This window comes from Anolis carolinensis, chromosome 3, assembly GCF_035594765.1.
Source record: "Anolis carolinensis isolate JA03-04 chromosome 3, rAnoCar3.1.pri, whole genome shotgun sequence".
In the NCBI taxonomy this organism is placed as follows: domain Eukaryota; kingdom Metazoa; phylum Chordata; class Lepidosauria; order Squamata; family Dactyloidae; genus Anolis; species Anolis carolinensis.
The window spans coordinates 267,793,478-267,807,700 of NC_085843.1; positions in this window are offsets into that span (position 1 = coordinate 267,793,478).

A 14,223-nucleotide genomic window follows, 5' to 3' on the forward strand; every position below is an offset into this window, starting at 1 on the left:
GGACCATATTTTCAAGAACTTTTAACATCTATACCCAAAGAGAAAATGTGTATGTGTGTGTGTGGCTGGGATGTCCACTTACACAGACAAGCTCCCACTTCTACAAATAGCTATTGCTCCCACTACTCAGGAGACACCAGTGGCCCTCCTTCCATTGACATTGCAGGTTATAGAGAGTGCCACAAACATGTCCAAGAGCCCTGCCAATGTCCTCCAAAAACACCATACTGCCCGCCACCCAAGTGAAGGCTTTCACACGGGGACAATTTCATCCTAGATTTTGTGTTTTTCCTCCACCACAGACATCCCAGTGTTTCTTACTCTCTCTCCATTGGTGTGGAATTTGCATGACCTCACCCAATGCCTTTCCCATAACCCTTTCCTATTCTTTTCTATGGCACACAGCAAACAGAGAAATTGATCAGCAACTGAACATACCAAAGAGGTTTGCGGAGAATTCACCATGATTTATAGGAGTTGTAGGTACTGGGATGTATAGTTCACCTGCAATCTAAGAGCACTCTAAGCTCCACCAATGATGGATCTGGAACTAACTTGGCACACAGAGCCCCCATGAGCAGCAAAAAATACTGGAGGTCACCTACATACAGGGCACTGTGAATCCAAATACTGATGGATCTATACCAAACTGGCACATATACCTGATATTTGGAAATTTGATTACTGGAAGGATTTGGGGGAAACTGACCTTCCTTTCTGGGAGTTGTAGTTCACCCATAACCAGAGAAACTGTGACCTTCATTGATGATGGACCTGCAAATGAATGTCTTTCCCTGATCTTTTCCCAAGCCTCTGTATTGGCGATCTGGGGAAATGGGCATTGTAGCTCCTCCCACACACAGCATCATCATTTTATTTGCAAGCAGGCAACAAAAGCAGGCAATACAGATTAACATCACATGGGGAAATTGGCCATTTTGCCCATCTCTATGCAGGGAATTTAAAAATTAGTCAATTGCCAACTGGCTTAGGAATCATTGGAAAAACCAACACTTTAGAAATGGCAAAATATCTCACCCCCACAGTTGAAGCTTACATTGTGTGATGGGCACCATGGGTTGCTGTTTCTTAAATATGTAGAAACACTGATTTTGCTGTTCTTGACATTCTGTTGAGATGATGACTTATGAGATCTATAATAATGTTTAGAAAATTCCAACTTTTGGCATGGCTGTATGTGTGTGTATCGGTTAATGTCCGCTTCTTTTGATGTGCAGTCATCTCATCATTCATCCATGATAACATGCCAAAATCAACCACTACCATCTACCACTCATTTCCCCAAATACTAAAATACTTTTACATCCACACCCCAAAATGAAAAATTGTCCAGGAAAATAGAGAGCAATTTAGAAAGCATTATATTCAAAGCTCAAGCATTTGCCACCCATTTACTCCCACCCTTCCCATTGGTAATAAAAATGGACAATGATGCTTGATTGCAATATGTTTTATGTATGAGCACAGGCTTTGCCAGAATCTAGTAATGTATGTGTCCTTGCTATTTGGCAGCCACTGAATTTAGATGCATTTGCACTCCCAGTGAAGATTTATGTCTTGGAAGTCCAATGATGCCAATAGAATCTTCATTCTTCTAAGAGATTCTAAAATAATTAATTACATTACCCTGAGATAGGTTGAACTTATCTATCCTATTACATAGTTATAAAGTCTACCATTATGAAACCAATTCAGTGAGTGCCTATATCCATTAAGGTATGCCCAGTGGAGAATTTGTTAATGAGGGATGGTCAGTTGCCTTACATTTTAAAGGACAAGAAAGAAAAGTCTTTCAAGATGGCTCCCCAACCATATGACTCTGGTCACTAAAGGATGGAGTAACCAGTTTGCAAAGAGCCTATGGTGTTATTGACATGTACTCATCATTTGACAAGAACAGGAATATTAAGATCCACTCCTTAGGCTGTTTTAAGACCCAAAGAGAGCTTAGCATGAAGTGCTCAGGTTTTAAGTGCCCACAGCAGTGAATTTACAAAGTCACCGCTCTGCAATTTGGGAGTTGTCAGACACCAAGACAGCTACCAAACAGGCACTTTCCATCTCAAAATACATGAAAGGGGGTGTTGATCATCTGGTTTCTTCCTGGTTTCTTGCCAAGAATAAAAGATAACACATCAGTCACATCAAAGGTCTTTTGGAAGGGAGATGGCAATAGGAAGATACCATTATCAGCTAACCCATTTTCGAATCAGCCAAGAACAGATTTGACGATAACCACCTGTTAACAATCAGGAACATACAAATGATTTGTGACTATTTTCCATGTATGTTATTGCAATATCAGCCTTCCCCTTTCCACTACAAAAGGATGGAAATTTTGATCAACTCAAAGCACACATCAGACTTGAAACCATAAGGTATTTAGAACTCTATACTGGGTCTCTCTGATGAGTTCCTGTAACAGTCTCTGGGACCATACCCAACAGCCATGAGATGACTTCCAGAGTGATTCTCAAGTCTGGATGCATGTGCAAGCAAACAGCATGCATCAGCTATGTACGTGGCATGATGCCTGACAATCCTATAAAATTCCAGAGTGCAGCTTTCATCTGTGAGTAATTCATGTGAATGGCCCATTTGCAGGACACATGTGTGTGCATATACTCAGAGATGGAAAGGTTCTAAGGCTTCATTTCTTATCTTTTACATCAGGTTGCATTGGGGGATCAGTCAGACTTTGGTAGATATTTGGCTAGAAATTTGAAAATTTTAACACCTCTGGTGCATCTTTGTCAATGATTTCTTTACATTTAATTTCTATCCCTATTTCCTCCAAAACAGAGATACAGGATGTCTCACAAAAACAAGATTAAAAACAGGGACATATAAAAAAAAATAGTTCATCCAGATAATGTTTTGTTGTATTTGTTTTAAACAGAATCATTTCATCTCGTCATTTTGTTTTTTGTTTTTATGTTAATTTCCTAATTTATAAAATTGGAAATAAAAAATGAAAAAACAATGAAATAAATATTGAATAATAAATCCTAATATCTTAAAGAGATGAATTACAATAAAAATTGTTCAAAGAAGAGGACGGAAAAATAGAAAAGAAAAATTGAGAGTACGGAAAATTAAACTTAAAGAAAAAAAGACATAGAAGAGGAAAATTGCTTATAAAGATTGACTTATTGTACATCAGAGGCTACATGTGTAACATTATGATGGCACAACTACATTTCTTGACTTGATATACAGTCTTTATAATAAATTGATGAAGGGGCACACTTTCGGACTGACAGAAGGACACAAGCAAGTTTACATATGTGGTTCTAACGCACCATCGAACTTAATGCACACCTTAATTTTAGCTATGGAATTTAGCCATGGAAGATAAAATTTGATTCAAGTAAATACAGTAGATCTCATACATTAGAAATTAATACCCCCCAACTGCCCCAATTTGTCAGGAGACATATCTATATGAACACTATAAAGTAAGGCAGGTGAGAATCAGCCTTGTGGCACTCACACGAAATGCAGACTGTTTAACACAGTTTTGCCCTGCATTAGCCAAAGTTGGGGAATGATCTGGAGCTCCCCTGAAGGTTCAAACCCACACTTTGAAGTCTTGTAAACAGTTGGGCTGTTTCTAAATCCAAACTGGCCCTACTGTTTACACGGTCACCCCACTTTCCATGGGTTCCACCCTGCAGGCACAAGACGCTCCTGTGACAGCGCGAGTGGCACCATCTATATGTGGAACTGTAAGTTCCAATATTTGAATTGTTGTATCATGCCTGATTTTGCCCCTTTTACCCTGTAAATGTAGTTGGATTGATTGGTTATTTATAGCTGTCAATCAGTGTTGTTTGCACCAGTTATATTGCTCCCTTAGGTCAATTGTTTGGCTCCACCTTTTCCTGGAGTAGGACAGTGTTTCCTTTTTCATTCCACCATCAAGCTTTCTATCAGATGGACGTGAGAGAGAGACTTGGCTCTAAAAGCCCTTGATTAAGTTATCTCTCAGCACCAATTCTGAGGTTCTTACCCTTGAGACTTATGCTTCAAGTTCAGACCAACCTGGATGACGTTGAGAAGTCTCAAGCGCCTTCAAATCAGTTCTTTGGCGCTAGAGGAAGGCTCTGTGTCTTCAAACATAGGCCATTTGGACTGGGGTTGAGGATTGCTTCGGCATTCACAGTCATTGAGAAAGAGGGACCTGGAAAAGCTTCTCAGCTGCAAAGCTCCTTGGACCCAAGACAACCGGAGACTTTAATGTATATTTTCCTTTACCCCTTTGAAACCTCCAGCTTATCGCCTTAAAGAGATAACCTTTTGTAAACAATAAAACTAGTTTTGAGTTATCTACAGTGTTTTGATCCTTGGGAGTTCCATCTTTCCTAAAGGAGGGCAAGAAGCAATCCCCTGGGGGAAAGATGTCACGTCCATGCCTCTTTCGCTAAGAATTATTGCCCCAGGCGCAATGGCACAGCTCCAAAGAGCTCCTAGCTATCATAACAATGGTGACAGGACCTCCAAGATAGGTCTTGCTGGATGGTCAGGACTATATTCCTCTGCTGCAATGGGATGGAGATGGGCAGTGCAGCTGCCTCCAGGGCTGATGTGGAGTATTGGGTGCATCTACATGGGTAGGAAACTTTGGGTTTGGTGTGGAGGACAGTACTCCGCACCAGTCCCAAAGTATGATGGATCTTCAATTACCTCATGTTTTTCCTTCTCCCTCCCCCCTAAAATGTCCCAGATTTGTTTACACTTCCTTCCCAGTATGCTCAGCAAAGCACACTGCTGCAATCTCTCCTACTTTTCTCTTTGTACTCATTAATATCCATCTTGACTGCAGTGCACACTGATGTTGCTTGGTCACATATATCCTGGATTTACAACTGTGAAATTCTAGAGGATATGTTAACTGAAAATGGCTCTTAACAAAGATAGGCAGACTTGAGTATTGTAGGATCTACTTTTACCCTATAACAATTTTTATTCTATAACATGAGATCTGTTTTACTGAAGCCAGCTGAAAAACATATATCACACTTATAAACAACTTGTAAAATATATATATCATACTTGTAACTTACTTATAAAAACATATGTCAGACTAATAAATAAAGTTACAAAACGTACTAGCATGAAATCTATTTTACTAGCCTCCTAAAACATGACTCTTATACATTGCTCTGGTGTTGCAAACAGAACATTTTCACCAGTATGAAAACTCAAGATATTTTTAGGTTCTACGTATTAAACTAAAAGAAATTACAAGTGGCACAGATCAGTAGGACTATCTTCCCTTTCTTTCAAACAAACACAGAAGTCAAGCATATATCTGTCCTTCCTTCACTAGCCTGCTTATTTCCTGTATTACATATCCCACAACTCTTCCAGTTTTCCAGTACAATCCTTATCCATCTTCTGTTGTCCTGCTTTTAAATCTGCTTTTGAAATGTCCTGGAATCCATCTTTTCCTCCTACTTCCCCGATGGTCTTTGGTTCACTTCAGTCATAGCAAACTGAGTGAGAACTGGCAATCTATAATGAATGGTAGATTTAATATAGATTTCATATAAGAAACAACACAACATAATGTTTTTGTTTGATTTGCTCTTTAAGTATATTTTTTGGTTTTGCTTCTGCATTTGTTGATTAACTTAATTTTGTTTTGCTTTATTTGAATGTTTCATTTTTGTCAGATTATTTTAAATTGAAATAAAAATAACTTTTTTGAAATGTTGCAAAGCGTAAAAGTGGTTTGACCTTTATTAATTCAGCAGGGTGAAAGAGAGGGCATAATTTTTTCCTCCTGGGATCCTCAAGCAAAAGCAATTGCTGCAGTCTTCCTTAATTTTGGTATTCTTCCTCATTAATAATTTTGCCACCTTCACCACATCCAGGTGTTGCTTGACCACACGTGTTCCAATTCTCACCTGTGAAATGTTAGAGCATATGGCATGGAGTTCCCTAGTTTCTGTAGCAATGAGACATGTTATGAAGTACAAGGCCTAGGGCTCATCACAGCTGATGTTTGGCATTCAACTCATTAGTTAAATTACAATTGACCCTCCACAGTCACTGGAGTTTGGGGCACAGAACCCTACAAAAGTGATGAACTATAAATAAAATAAAATGCTTTTTAACTGAAAGAACACTTTATTAGGAATTACCATTCATTATTGATTGAGGTGTATATTAATCCTTCAGTTGTTGACCATAGAATCACACTGGAGGACTTAGAGATTCCAAGACAGATGTTCTTTCTGGCAATTGATTAAAATGTTCTCTTTAGGAATCTCTGAAGTCCTTCAGTAAGACTCTATGGCCGACTTCTGTGGAAGTAGACCATAGAGTCACACTGGAGGATCCAGAAATTTCTGAAGAGAACATGTTAATCAGTTCTGCAAATAATCAAATCCACAAATACCGCAAATGTGAAGGGTTTACGGCGGTTGTTCTGGAAACATCGGCACAGGTTTAGAAATCAAATAATAAGTACTATTTGACTGTAATGATAGTCTTCCTCTTGATGATTTATAGATTTTATAGATGATATACAATGGTTAATCTAACTCTGAATACAGCTGTTAAGAAAAGTCCTAATGGTTGTTGTTTATTTCACTGGCTCAGTCAATAGAATAAAGAGGTGACAATTTCATGTTAAATTTGCACATTTGGGAGTTGATGATTAAAGTTACCTGAGGAAACTGGGCCCTCTGCCTTTTCATGTGCCTGGTTTCCTTTCAGATCTCAATTTATCCATAAATGTTACAGTTAGTAGGTTGCATACCTTCCCAGTAGATAACTTCCTGGATAATGTTGCACTTCATAAAACTCAGTTATGCATGAGAGATGGTTACCAGCTGCCCACCTCAATTTTGAAGTTTTCCCTCTGTGCTTTTGAAAATCACAATCATGTTAAATATGGGGCCAAGCACAATGCCTTAATATAGTATCAACATGCTTTTGTTTCTAGCCAAATGAGAACATAAGCAAATATTCCTTTTTTTTTTTTTCCACCACAAGCTATAGTGAAGAACTTTCTGCTTTCCAACATTCTTGTGGTCTGTTTAGACTTGCAGGCAACATTTTTCATTGCTGATTAGCAATGATGATATTATTCTTCCTATGTGCATGTTGTTTTATGAAACGTGACTGTCAGGTTGTAATTTTTAAAAAGAGGGGGTCTTCGCTACCCTCCAAAAAGAGCTTCACAGATCAAACTCGAACCAGATAAAGGCTCCTTGTGTTTTCTTGACAGTGACACAAACAAGACAAGAAGGTAATCAAAGCCAAGTTTGGCCTTAGCTTCAATTTACCTCTTGGCATAATGTGTATGTATGTTTGCTCCAAATTATATTTACCTGTAGTGCAGTCTAACAGGTTTCAAACTTTGAACTTTGACGTTTTAGCATGACTATTTAAAATAATTATTTCTCCAATTTAAAAAAAATCCTGTTTTAGCAGAGAGTAAAATAACAAATATAAAATATGGGTGCAGGGATAGGTGCATATAGAAGAACAAGAGTATTTTAAAGACTTCTATATGGCCAACATCCTGAATCATCAAAGATAACTGCAATGATAGAGGTCTATTATCATAGCAATCTGTGATGATGTCCACCACCAAAAACCTTCCTTTTCACACAGGCATTGATGGTTTAATGTACACCAACATCTCAGGTGCAAAATTATATAAAATATACTGTGTGCATAATGTGTATGTCAAGCACAAATGAATGTTGTTGTTATATTTGGATCCCATCTCCAAGATGTCTCATATGTGCATATCTTGGAAGATAGAATTAATGTTTCCCTGCCTGCATTGCTTTCTCACTAATTGAAAAATTTCAGATGATTAAATTAGAACATGGTAGCCATCGAATCCATTGTGTTAGTACTCCAAAAATCCACTATGCTAGTACTCCAAAAGAGAAATTTTGTTGTTGTGTGTCATCAAGTCATTTCTGAGTTATGGTGATGCTATCATAGGGTTTTCTTGGCAAGATCTGTTCAGAGAGGTGTTGCTTTTCCTGTCCATTGAGGCGGAGAGAGGATGACTTGACCAAGGTCGCCCAGTAGGTTGCCATGGCTGCCCTGATCTCCAGAGACATAGCCCAGTGCTGAAACCACTAGTAATATTCCAGCTACTTCCTGTGTGAAGTGACCATAAAATTACACTAGAGGACCAAGAATTGTCTAGAGAAGTGTTATTTCTAGGAATCTGTAGGTACTCCTGTATGACTTTATGGTCAACATCCAGTAGAAGTTAAAAATAAAGTTGCACTCGAAAAACTAGAGATTCCAAGACAGAACATATTAATCCAATCTATGAATAAATCCACAAATGTTAAGCCAACAAATGTGAAGTGACATCAGTAATTGTGCCATACATGCAATTGTGTCACCTAATGATCATGATGAGCTGGTCCTATTATTGTTCTTGTTTGCATTGTATGCAATTCTCAGCTCAATAATTTTTACATGGAGAAAGGCTATTTTTTATGCTGAGAAACCCTCCTGCCTTGTTAGAATTTTACTGTTCAGATTGCTATTTATGGTTATTTTATATTTGTTTTGTGAGGTGTCATGAGTTTCCCTGAGGGAAGAACTAGGAACCCAGCGACACCTGCTGAAAGTGTCAACACGTAGGTATACCAGGCTCACAGTATCCTATTAAGCAAATATAGAAATCCTAATTTTATCTGAGGGAGGATTTGCATAGGAAAAATTAAAATTTAAAGGGCATCTTTCTTCAATCTACTGCTTCTTGTCTCTAAATGGAATATTTTAATCAGCCCCCTCCCATCACTAGCTGTTGTTGAGTTCAGAACTCAAAATAAACCAAACTGAAAGAAAACAAGTTTGGAAGAAATTTCTGGTATCAGGAAATCAATACTCAAGAAAAGAGGATATCTCTTCCTGTCAGTTGTCTTCCATTTCCAGATGGAAGATGGTCCCGTCTTTCAATTTCTTTAAATGTATGATAATCATGAATACACACTTATGTTCCTTATGACTTAAAAAGTAATGTACTACAAATGCCATGTGCCTGTACTGGAAAAATACTTTGAACCGGCACAAGAAGTGTGAAACTTCTTAAATTGATTACTTTACTAAATATATCTATATTATCTATATCATTGTTCATTGGCCATATTACCAGATGATATAACTGAGTAACTAATATGATAATGCTTGTTAAAGTGGAAGGCACAAGGAAAAGAGGAAGACCACATTGCAGATGGATACATTCAATAAAAGAAGCCCCAGCCCCCCGTCTCCTGGAATTGAGCTGGGCTGTTGATAACAGTGTGTCTTTGATGTCTCTCACCATATGTTGAAGCTGGCTTGATAGCAATTAACAACAAGATGTGATATAGAAATGGTTATATCTAAATTAAAATCACCATCATCCAAAACTTGGAATCAAGACAAAACTTGATTGTTTGGGTTGCAATCCTGTCTTCACATATCCTGGAGTAAGTGTGAGTGTATTCAACTTTGCTTGCACCTGAATACACGAGCATATGGATGCAGTATTTCTGCACTTTTTACATCCTAAATATCTAAAAATCTTCAAATACTATATCTGGTTTCAACTGGATTCGCAAAAAATGACTTGATCATATATGTACACTACTTTGTTATTTTGTTTTCTGGACACCCGAGACCTTTCTCTATAGGATGCTGGGAATGGTGTGGAAGCAACTACAACCTGGCTGTTGTAGCAGGTCATATACAAATAGAACCTAACTCAGGCAAAACATTGGTGTTTTTCTAGAAAGCAGCATTCTAGGTTAATAAAGGTAGAGTGTATTATTCAATGAAAGTGTGGTAAATTGACTTCCTCCCGTGGTGTCTATCAAAAGTGGCAGTGCTTTGATCAAAGACAAGCCATCAGCACTGAGGTCCAGAGGGAGACCAGAGCAGTGGGTCAAAGCAAGTGGAATATGAACAAATCTGAGAGTGCCACAAGTGAGATTCAAGGGTACATCCATATTGCCTTTCTTGTACTTGGCATTATAATACCACGTAGCCTTCTGTTGTTACTGGAACAGACATATGCTCAGGCATATAATGAATGAAGTCCCAGTGACTGGAAACATTTGCCTTAAGCTGATGTTTCCATAACCTGCTTTCCAATTTGAACTTCGTAATGGATTTTTCAAGTGTTGTCAGACAGGATTCTGGGTCTCTGTACTTCTTCAGCTACTGTCCTCCTTTCCAGTAAACCACGTGACCCTCTCTGAATATTATACATAATATATATCAGTCTTTAAAACTTTTATAATATTCATACAGTCAGGTGCAGATTCCCATGCTGTCTATATAATATAATGTTGGAAGCAGACAGTGCATAACTTTGATATAATTGTTTCCCAAAACCTTATGATCATTTGTCCTATGTACTGCATCGGTTTATATGCTGTTATTGAAATTATTACTGTGGGAACATTAACTGCAATTGTTAAAAGGACTCATCTGGCATTCTGTCCTTTCATGCATGCAGAACATTTGGCATCAAGGTGAATGAAATAGCTTTTAATTGTTTATTACAGTATTTAAAGCATCTTAATAGCCAACACACAGCACAATTTCAATGAAGTTCATCTCAGATCAGAAATGGAATTTTTCAGTGTTAAAACTGCTTGGGTGGAGTTAAACATAACCTCTCCTTGTATTGTGCCTTCAGTGTCAGCTGGGGAACATGGAAAACATATGTGAAATTCTAGCAAATAAAATGAAATGCCAAAATCTTACTGCTAAACATTGCACCCAAAATGTAATTGCACATATGCTCGTTTACTCGCGTATAATCAAAACGTTATTTCTTTGTTGTTGTTTTTTTTAAAAAATGTCTTGATACTGTAGCTGTGAAGTTTTTGGACCAAGTTCTTTTATAAACTTATTTTATATGGAAAGAATGTATTTTTGCATTGTTTTTCTAGTGAGCATATGAAAAAAATGATAGGCATAAAAAGACAGACAACACTAATTGATAGGTCTCCAGACAAGCACCAATAATGACCTCCAGCCTCATTGTTTGTGTACTGAAATCTACACAGCCACCTATCTTGTAAGTTCCTGGCATTTATTATATTAAAATAACTATATAAATATATAGCTAAATATAACCAGAAACTTATTCCCAGCTACTAAACAACAGGTCACATATGGAAGCTTAAATCTTAATTCCTACTAGAACAGACCCATTTAATCCAAAGGAATTTGGTAAGTCAAGGCATGTATAAGTCCTTTTGATTCGATAGACTTACTATTATTGGGAATAACAATAAGATTTATTGTGTAATCAAAAAGAATTAAGTACACACTCTGATTATTGTGAGGACAGAACCATCTTCAAATTACAGAAAAAGAGAGAAGCCCATGTTCTTCATATCTGGACCATATCCTCCAACATTTCATGGATGGAAACTGAGATATCCATGACCAAACAATATCAAAGTGTGGTCAATTACAAAAGTTGAAATTTATTGATATAGAAGAACACACCATTTAGCAGGGTCTACAGCATTTTGCTTTTGCCTGAGCTTACTGGGCGGGGGGGGGGGGGGAGAGCAAGATTCTGCTCCTTCCTCTCCTTTCCTTCTTTCTGAGCAAACTGATGAAAATCCACACCTTTTGAAGCAACTGAACTGAATCAGGCTTAGCACAAATAGGGAAGGTGGGAGGAAGAAAGAGAAACTAGAACATTTTTAACGATCTGGAAAAGTGGGAGCACTAAGAATTAATTTGGATTGTACCTGCCAAATTGGGACAGTTGGTGGATATGTACTAGTAAAAGGTACAGTCAGGAAATAACTTTTGAGTGACTGTAAGAAAAACATTGGTAAGAATGGAAGAAGGCCACTGACTTTTCTGGGCTTAGCTGAATTGATCAATTTTTCTGTAGATTTTGCTGGCCTTAAATTAATTGATCATTTTTTCCACATGTATAATATCGTTTTTTGGGAAATGGATTGCCAGGCTAGATCAGGGAGAAATTCTATCCATCCAGGAAGGATCTTTAAGTTACACATGTACAATTAAGCAAAAGGTGGATAGAGAAGAAGAGGACAATGTGACCCAAACACTATATTTATGGTTCCAGGAGCTCCCTAGCAGTCCTGCGAGCCTTTCCCGAGCCTTCTAACTTTTGTTAAAAATTGGTGCCTTTTGGGGTGATGTCTTGTTTGAAAACTGGGTTAAGCCACCAAAAAACAACACACAAACATGGTAGTTCTCCTTTCTCCATCACCCATCTACACAAAAGAAACTTTTGAAAATAGTTTGGCTGAAAATGGAAAGCAGAAGCAAATAATATTGTTTCTCATGTGCCTATATGTATGGATGCAGTTTATGAAAATTGGTTAAGATTTTGTTCCTGTTTTGTCTGACTTTATTGTTGTTGTTGTGTGCCTCCAGGTCACTTCAGACTTATGGCAACCTAAGGCAAATCTATCACCGGGTGTTTTGTTTTTTTTGTTTTTTTGTTTTTGTTTTTTTGCCAAGCTTTATTCTGAGGGACTTACCCTTACCTTCCACTAAGGTTACAGAGTGTGATTTGGCCAAGGTCAGCCAGTGGGTTTTCTTGGCTGAGCAGATCTCCAGAATCATAGTATAACACTCAAAATACAGCTACTGGTCAAAGGACATTTAGTATAATGCCAAGTTTTTAACTTTGTTTGTGTTTTAAATACATTACAACTGTACCCTCAGTTTGCTTTTGACACAATAAATAAAAAATACTATACCATGTTGGATCTCTAATTTATACTGAGTTAAAACAAAGTGACCCGAGAAATTGGTTTAAAAATTCATTACACAGGAGCTGATAGAAAATATTCTGTGTATAGTTTTCCAATATTTAGGGGAAAATGACAGTAAACATCTAAAAAAGTGTAAAAAAATTACTTCTTGCTTTTCAAAAATGTGATGCATTGCAAAAAAGTTAATTGTTTAAAGACTGTCCAGTGAAAATTTTGGCTTTTTTGAACATAGACATGTTTGTATCCCAATATCCAGTGCAAAGACAAAGTTAAGCCAGATCTAAAAGACGTTTAAAAAAAGACTCCTGCATAGGTTTAATGAATTTACCTATGTTTTTAAATGCAATTTTTTAAAAAAACTTTCCTTAAAAACAAGAAATAAATTTACCTATGTTTCAAGCAAATAGCCACTTTTTAAAAAAGAACATGCTTTCCTTAAAAACAAGACATGAAAAAAGGGGGCATACCATAGCTAATAAGTTTTGAAAAACTTTGGGGACTGGCACTTTCATGCACTTGGCAAGTTTTAAAGCCAGTTTTTATTTAGTCCACTTTAAGTGTTGGAGGGTCTGTGAGTCCCAACTGTTTCACATCAGAGAAGAAAACAACTAGAGCCCAGCCAAGACCACATTGGGGACTGCCAGCCTCTTTATGTGCCAAACATAAAAGCAACAAGTCCAGATGCTTTGATCCTCACATTTTTGGATTTCAGCCAGATTTGGGGAATAAAAACAGCCAGGCAAGCCCTCACCCATTCCTTATGTTAGGACAACATACATTATAATGGGAAATCAATCAATAGTGCTGTGACCTTCAAACACAGTAACAGTTTGGAGTTACTTTCTAAGCATGTAATCTAAATTGGGAATTGGAAGTTGGACAGAATCCCAATGCAGAAGAAAAGCAGTATATAGAGCTTCCATATTTGCATAAATCTAAAATCTCAAGGAAGCAACAGATGATAGTTCAAATATTTGTTAAAACAGGAAGCAAGCTAATGGATTGTATTCTGGTGAGACAGACTAAGAAACCAATGGAACAGAATACAACATGGGATCTTCTCTCACACCTTTAGATATATCATTGCATTTCGTTGTGCTGCATTACATTTGTAGCATTAAAGACTCACAAACATAGAAACACAGAGTTGGAAGGGACCACAAGGGACATTCAGAACAACCACATGCTGCTATGAAGGAACCCCAAACAAAGCACTCCCGGCAAATGACCATCCACCACATACCAAAGAAAATTTATTCCATTTTTGAACAGCTCATAATGTTTAGGAGAAATCCCCCTCTCTCTTCTTCTGTGTATATTGATGTAGTTTTAATCCATTGCTCTATTAGTCACTGGAACAGCAAAAAATGAACTGACTGTGGGCAGTTCTAGACAGCCCTTTAACCCAGGAGCAATGAGGTTTATTAAATACGGTTGCACCTGGGTTAAA